The 6000-nt window shown below is 40.3% G+C and overlaps 1 long non-coding RNA gene across 4 annotated transcripts; it reads right to left on the bottom strand.

Moving 5' to 3' along the window:
• Positions 1 to 378: 378 nt before the first annotated feature.
• Positions 379 to 4292, bottom strand: LOC129849073 (uncharacterized). 4 transcript variants are annotated; one of them, XR_008758616.1, is made up of 6 exons: positions 3698 to 4292; positions 2674 to 2758; positions 2403 to 2569; positions 1547 to 2190; positions 1360 to 1439; positions 379 to 695 (listed from the first exon to the last, which is right to left on the bottom strand). It is a non-coding gene; the product is annotated as an uncharacterized LOC129849073 (long non-coding RNA). The 4 variants fall into 4 exon arrangements; XR_008758617.1 differs by lacking the exon at positions 2674 to 2758; XR_008758615.1 differs by having other exon boundaries at positions 1360 to 1431; positions 2403 to 2758.
• Positions 4293 to 6000: the final 1708 nt, after the last annotated feature.

Raw genomic sequence — 6000 nt, forward strand, 5'->3', positions numbered from 1 at the left:
GTTTAGGTATGAATGTCTTTGAGATTATTTTTCAGTCATATCCAATACCAGGAGTATCAAATTCCAGTCTTTGAATGACGCTGTGTCTGCATGGATGTATTACAATTCTACACTTCAACAGTGTTTACCAATCTTGGTCCTGGGACATCAATCATTAGTTACACATTGTAACTAATAGACTAGAAATAAGATTTAACTAGTTAATTCATATATACAGAAATATAATGTTAAAAAACAGTACACTACACTTCCTATGCATCATGTAAATACTCCAACACTGGTTCATCTCAACATCTAATGCCCTTCATCTGCATTGATCTGATAAACACAGGATAGGTGGAGTATTTCATCACATTACACTTCATTTCAACCAGTAGAGAATGTGAAACGCTTTATTGAAAAGCTCATTATCCAAGTGTTATAAATACAAGTTCAATCTGTACTTCAATGCACATCTGTTGTGCATTATAAAAACAGAGGAAGAAAGAGGAGATGAGAGAGGTGTAAAAGACAGAAAGGGAAAGAGGAGCAGGGAAGGCAGCACATGATTAATGAAACACAGTGCTACCTAAATATTCTCTCAGTTCATCACAATTACATAATAGTGTCTCTAGATGGCCCAAAGGTTATCTTAAAAGAGGGTGAGCTGGTGATGATGGGACTGGGGGTTGGCATCCTCTCACATCAAAACATATCTGCAGACGAGAGACAGATGGAGAGAGAGAGCATGTTTAAGCCTTGTGTTTTTATTTTTTATTCTAACATTGTTAGTCATCAATCAGGAGGTGAAATGCAAAACTGACCTTGGATCATTAACTCTGGGACTACTGCATCTATCTGTATTTCAATGTAAAGCATCTCTTTAATAATACTTCCTGTATAATATAAACTGACCTGGGATCATTAACTCTGGGACTACTGCATCTCTGTCTGTATTTCAATGTAAAGCATTTCTTTAATAATACTTCCTGTATAATATAAACTGACCTGGGATCATTAACTCTGGGACTACTGCATCTATCTGTATTTCAATGTAAAGCATCTCTTTAATAATACTTCCTGTATAATATAAACTGACCTGGGATCATTAACTCTGGGACTACTGCATCTATCTGTATTTCAATGTAAAGCATCTCTTTAAAAATACTTCCTGTATAATATAAACTGACCTGGGATCATTAACTCTGGGACTACTGCATCTCTCTGTATTTCAATGTAAAGCATCTCTTTAATAATACTTCCTGTATAATATAAACTGACCTGGGATCATTAACTCTGGGACTACTGCATCTCTCTGTATTTCAATGTAAAGCATCTCTTTATAATAGTTCCTGTTGTCCTGACCAAGTGACCTCTCACCTCTGATCATGCTGTGCCCTCTATGTAGCCAGTTCAGATGCAGGAGGGGTTCACCGACACAGCTGATATAACCTAGAGGACTTAGGGAGAAGGGGAGAGAGGGATGAAGTGAAGGAGAGAGACTGTTATTGAGAAAATAAGGTAGTTAAACCGACAGTGTTCAACAGGAATCTGTGTGTGGCCTCACCTGGTGTCCACACCACACTAAGTGGCTGCAGAGTACTTTATGCTGAAAAACATGAACGGACCCACAAGGACAAACAATATAGCGTAGTTATAGAAATAATGAAGTGTCTTACTATTCTCCATGGTTGGCCCTCTTGCCTATTCTTTGAAGGTGGAAGGAGCCACAGTTATACACCTGAGCCTGCTTACTGCACAACACAATCCATCAATCAGATTGATACATGAGTGTGTGGGTTATAGGGTGTCTAATTGTTCTACATTTTTTCAATATTGGATGGCTCTTAAAAGAGCCTTTGGTTGAGCATAGTGTAGTCTATGGTGTTGCCAGGGAACAGCACCCTCTTTGAAGAAGTAGGAGGTGAAGATCTCCTGCACACGGATTGCCTCTCTTGCTGCGTTGTTGGACCCCATCCTTGAAACATCCTGCAGAGCAGCAGACTCCTCCTCTGGGACACGGCGGCGAGCTGCAGATCCCCTCCTGGTCCTCGTGTCCATCCTCATGAAGTTACGCAGGACACAGGTAGCCTTCACACATCTGAATTCCTCCAGGAGGCAGTCCCAGATGACCCTGGTCACCTAACCTTGCAGTGCCCTAAACGGTAACTGTAGGCAATCGTTTTGAAGGAATCTCCAGTTACAAGGTATCTGTAGGAATATGGAAAACAATGTAGTTATAACCAAGACAATGTAACTGTTACATCACCAGGTCATTGTGGATTACTAAAGTATAATATCCCTGATAACAAATCATGATAACATTGGATTGATAGATGCACGGGCACACATATGCACATGTGTAGCATGTGACAATAACAGGATCATATCAAGGACGGCATCACAAATGAATACATAAATACCACTTGAAGCTTGATGATGAGTTGATCATTTGAATCAGCTGTGCAGTGCTGAGGCAAAAACAACAATGTGCCTCTGAGTCCCCAGGACTGAGAACCACTGCTCTTCATTGGGACCTCTTCATATGTAGACTGGCTTTCATAGCGCTCTTTATCCGAGGACAGAAAACCTCACAAGAAACACACTTCATTATAGTCAAATTACACCACACTGAATATTATGTTACTATTATCTCCGTCCTCACTTCTAGGGACAGGAACTACACAAAAGTACCTTCCCTATCCAGAATAGCCTCCTCTCTCACTGACAGTTGGGGCTGCTATCCTTTCACCCTCCTCCATGGCTGGTAGCTAGCTACCTACAAATGCATTTGGAGTTCGTTTTTTACAGTGATAAATACATCAAGATAGCTAATATGAAGTTAGGTAGCTGGTGATATTTAATTCACTTAGCTATCTATCTATACAGACTGGTTACCTATTTAGATGTGATATGAAAGTATTGTGTGAAATTATTTTGATGTGATATGAAAGTATTGTGTGAAATAATTGTTATGTGATATGAAAGTATTATGTGAAATTATTTTGAGGAGTAACGGGGGCAGAGAATCAGGAGTAGAAACAATAACAAAGCGTACTCCCTGCCCGTTGAGAATGGATTCACATTTAGATGGAATATTTGACTATTTTAGCTGCCAGAGCCAGTCTACCTCTGAAAATAACATACGGTCCTTGGACCTTGAGGAGTAACGGGGGCAGCAATCAGCAGTAGAAACAATAACAAAGCGTACTCCCTGCCCGTTTCGGTAAAAAGCTGAGGGATGGGGCTGAAGAAATGCAACCATCCATGATACCAACACTATAGTTTTAACCATGTTTTGAGGATATACAGTGTTTGTTTATATTTACTGACAAACATTGGAGATAATATAAGCTTATATTTTGGGTTCTGATGGGGTACAACAGTTGAACTAAGCTCATGAGGCATTTATAAGTGAATTTCTTAAAGAAACAGATGGGTACATATCATTAATGTATAAGTCCCCAAATGGATGCAACAACTGCTGATTGCCGCTTTAAGACTACATATTGGGCTAATCTAATAGGAGATATTGAGGACTACAGTATTTCAGGCATTGTCATTGGATGCATTTGATCAATTGTTAACGTTTTGTTGATGGTCCACTCTTGATGTTCTACACGTTACAGTGAAGCTTCAGCCATTCCTACAGAACAACATTAAAGTGTAGAACCCCTTTACTGCATATTGGTTCAACGACTGCAGAGACGGTACTTACTGGTGTTAAACAGATCTCCAACCTCCTCTTCTTCCTCCTTCTCCTCTTTCAATGTGACAGTCATCTCCCCCGCCTCCTCTTTCACTCCAAAAACTGCTCTCTCCTCTTTCTCTTCCTCATCTTCTTTTATTGTAACATCCTCCTCCTCTTTCACTCTGAACGCGTCTTCCTCTTCTTTCACTGTAACGTCTTTCTCTTCTTCTTTCACGGTAACAGCCTCACCCTCTACTTGTTTTTGTATTGTAACATCTTTCTCTTCCTCTTTAACGAGAGCTTCTTTCTCCATCCAGCAGACCTCTTCTTTAGTAGGAGGAGAGTAGCTTAGTGAACTCATGGTCGGAGATGTTAGCTAGCTAGCATTAGCGACTAGCTTAGTTCTAAGCTAACTTAGCAAACCAGCTAGCTGACAAACAACGTAAACATATAATTAAATGGGCTAACAAGTACATACGACAGAAGTGTGTTTAATACACAGCGACTAATATACACCAAAACAGTGTAAAGCGGGTGAATGTTGTAGCTGTGTTTGCTAGAAAGCTACCGAGGTGTCTGACTAGCTGTTGTTGTTGAAGAAGCGTCCCGTCCACTAGATTATACGTCACACTGGCAGCATCGCCTGAACCTGAAAGACCCACATCGCCATCTGCTGACTGGAGTGGGAAACGCAGTTGAGGAACCAAACGTTTATTTTTCATTTATTTCATAAAAGTTTAATAATATATTAAGTCGTTCAAAGAGAAGCATGTGTTGATTGATTCGTGTTTAATGAGTGAGAGTTTAAAACAACCTTTACACCCACTACATATTTGCATTGAACCATACTTCTGACATGGATCATTTTGACCCCAGAGGCATATCTTTGATCATAGCCCAAATGTGGGTTATTCAATTCCTCCAATTTTTCATGACTTTGTCAATCAACTTGTTCTTAATAAATCTAAATCATGGTTTAGTGTTTCTGTATCAATATGGACTTCTAACAAATTCAAATCCTTTTGAGTCATTTTGACCCCAGCCAAAAGCACCTTTGATAAATAGGACGTTTATTTAAAATCGAAATCAAATCACATTTTATTGGTCACATACACGTGTTTAGCAGATGTTATTGTGGGTGTAGTGAAATGCTTGTGTTTCTAGCCCCGACAGTGCAGTAATATCTAACAAGTAATATCTAACAATTTCACAACATATACCCAATACACACACGTCTAAGTATTTGAATCTAGGTTTCTCTGTAGACATGATCCATCCCACCAGAGGGTGGAGGGGCACCTGTATCAGTGGTTTTGACCAGATAGACACCTGCAGACACACAGTATAGTGCCTCCCATGTACTCTCCTATGATTGGACTTTTCTATTCCACGTATCACGTGACTGTGTACAAAACTGCCAATGGTAGAAAACTCTGCCAGAGGTAGAAAACTCTGCCAGCGGTAGAAAACTCTGCCAGTGGTAGAAACTCTGCCAGCTGTATACAGTGCATTCGTTAAGTATTCAGACCCCTTCACTTTTTCCACATTCAGTTACTTTACAGCCTTATTCTAAAATTGAATATTTTTCCCCTCATCAATCTACACACAATACCCCATAATGACATCACAATACCCCATAATGACATCACAATACCCCATAATGACATCACAATACCACATCATGACAAACCAAAAACAGGTTTGTAAACATTCTGGCAAATGTATTTACTTAAGTATTCAGACCCTTTGCTATGAGACTCGAAATTGAGCTCAGATGCATCCTGATTCCATTGATCATCCTTGAGATGTTTCTCCAGCTTGATTGGAGTCCACTTGTGGTAAATTCAATTGATTAGACATGATTTGGAGAGGCACACACCTGTCTATATAAAGTCCCACAGTTTACAGTGCATGTCAGAGCAAAAACCAAGCCATGAGGTCAAAGGAATTGTTCGTAGAGCTCTGAGACAAGAATGTGTTGAGGCACAGATCTGGAGAAAAGGTACTAAAAAATGTATGCAGCATTGAAGGTCCCCAAGAACACAGTGTCTGCCCTCATTCTTAAATGGAATAAGTTAGGAACCACCATTACTCTTCCTAGAGCTGGCTGCCCGGGCCAAACGGAGAAATCGGGGGAGAAGGGCCTTGGTCAAGGAGGTGACCAAAAACTCGATGGTCACTCTGACAGAGCTCCAGAGTTCCTCTGTGGAGATGGGAAAACCTTCCAGAAGGACAATCATCTCTGCAGTACTCCAACAAATCCGGCCTTTATGGTAGAGACCAGACGGAAGCTACTCCTCAGTAAAAGGCACATGACAGCCCGCTTGGAG

The sequence above is a fragment of the Salvelinus fontinalis genome, unplaced genomic scaffold (genome assembly GCF_029448725.1).
Source record: "Salvelinus fontinalis isolate EN_2023a unplaced genomic scaffold, ASM2944872v1 scaffold_1359, whole genome shotgun sequence".
In the NCBI taxonomy this organism is placed as follows: Eukaryota; Metazoa; Chordata; class Actinopteri; order Salmoniformes; family Salmonidae; genus Salvelinus; species Salvelinus fontinalis.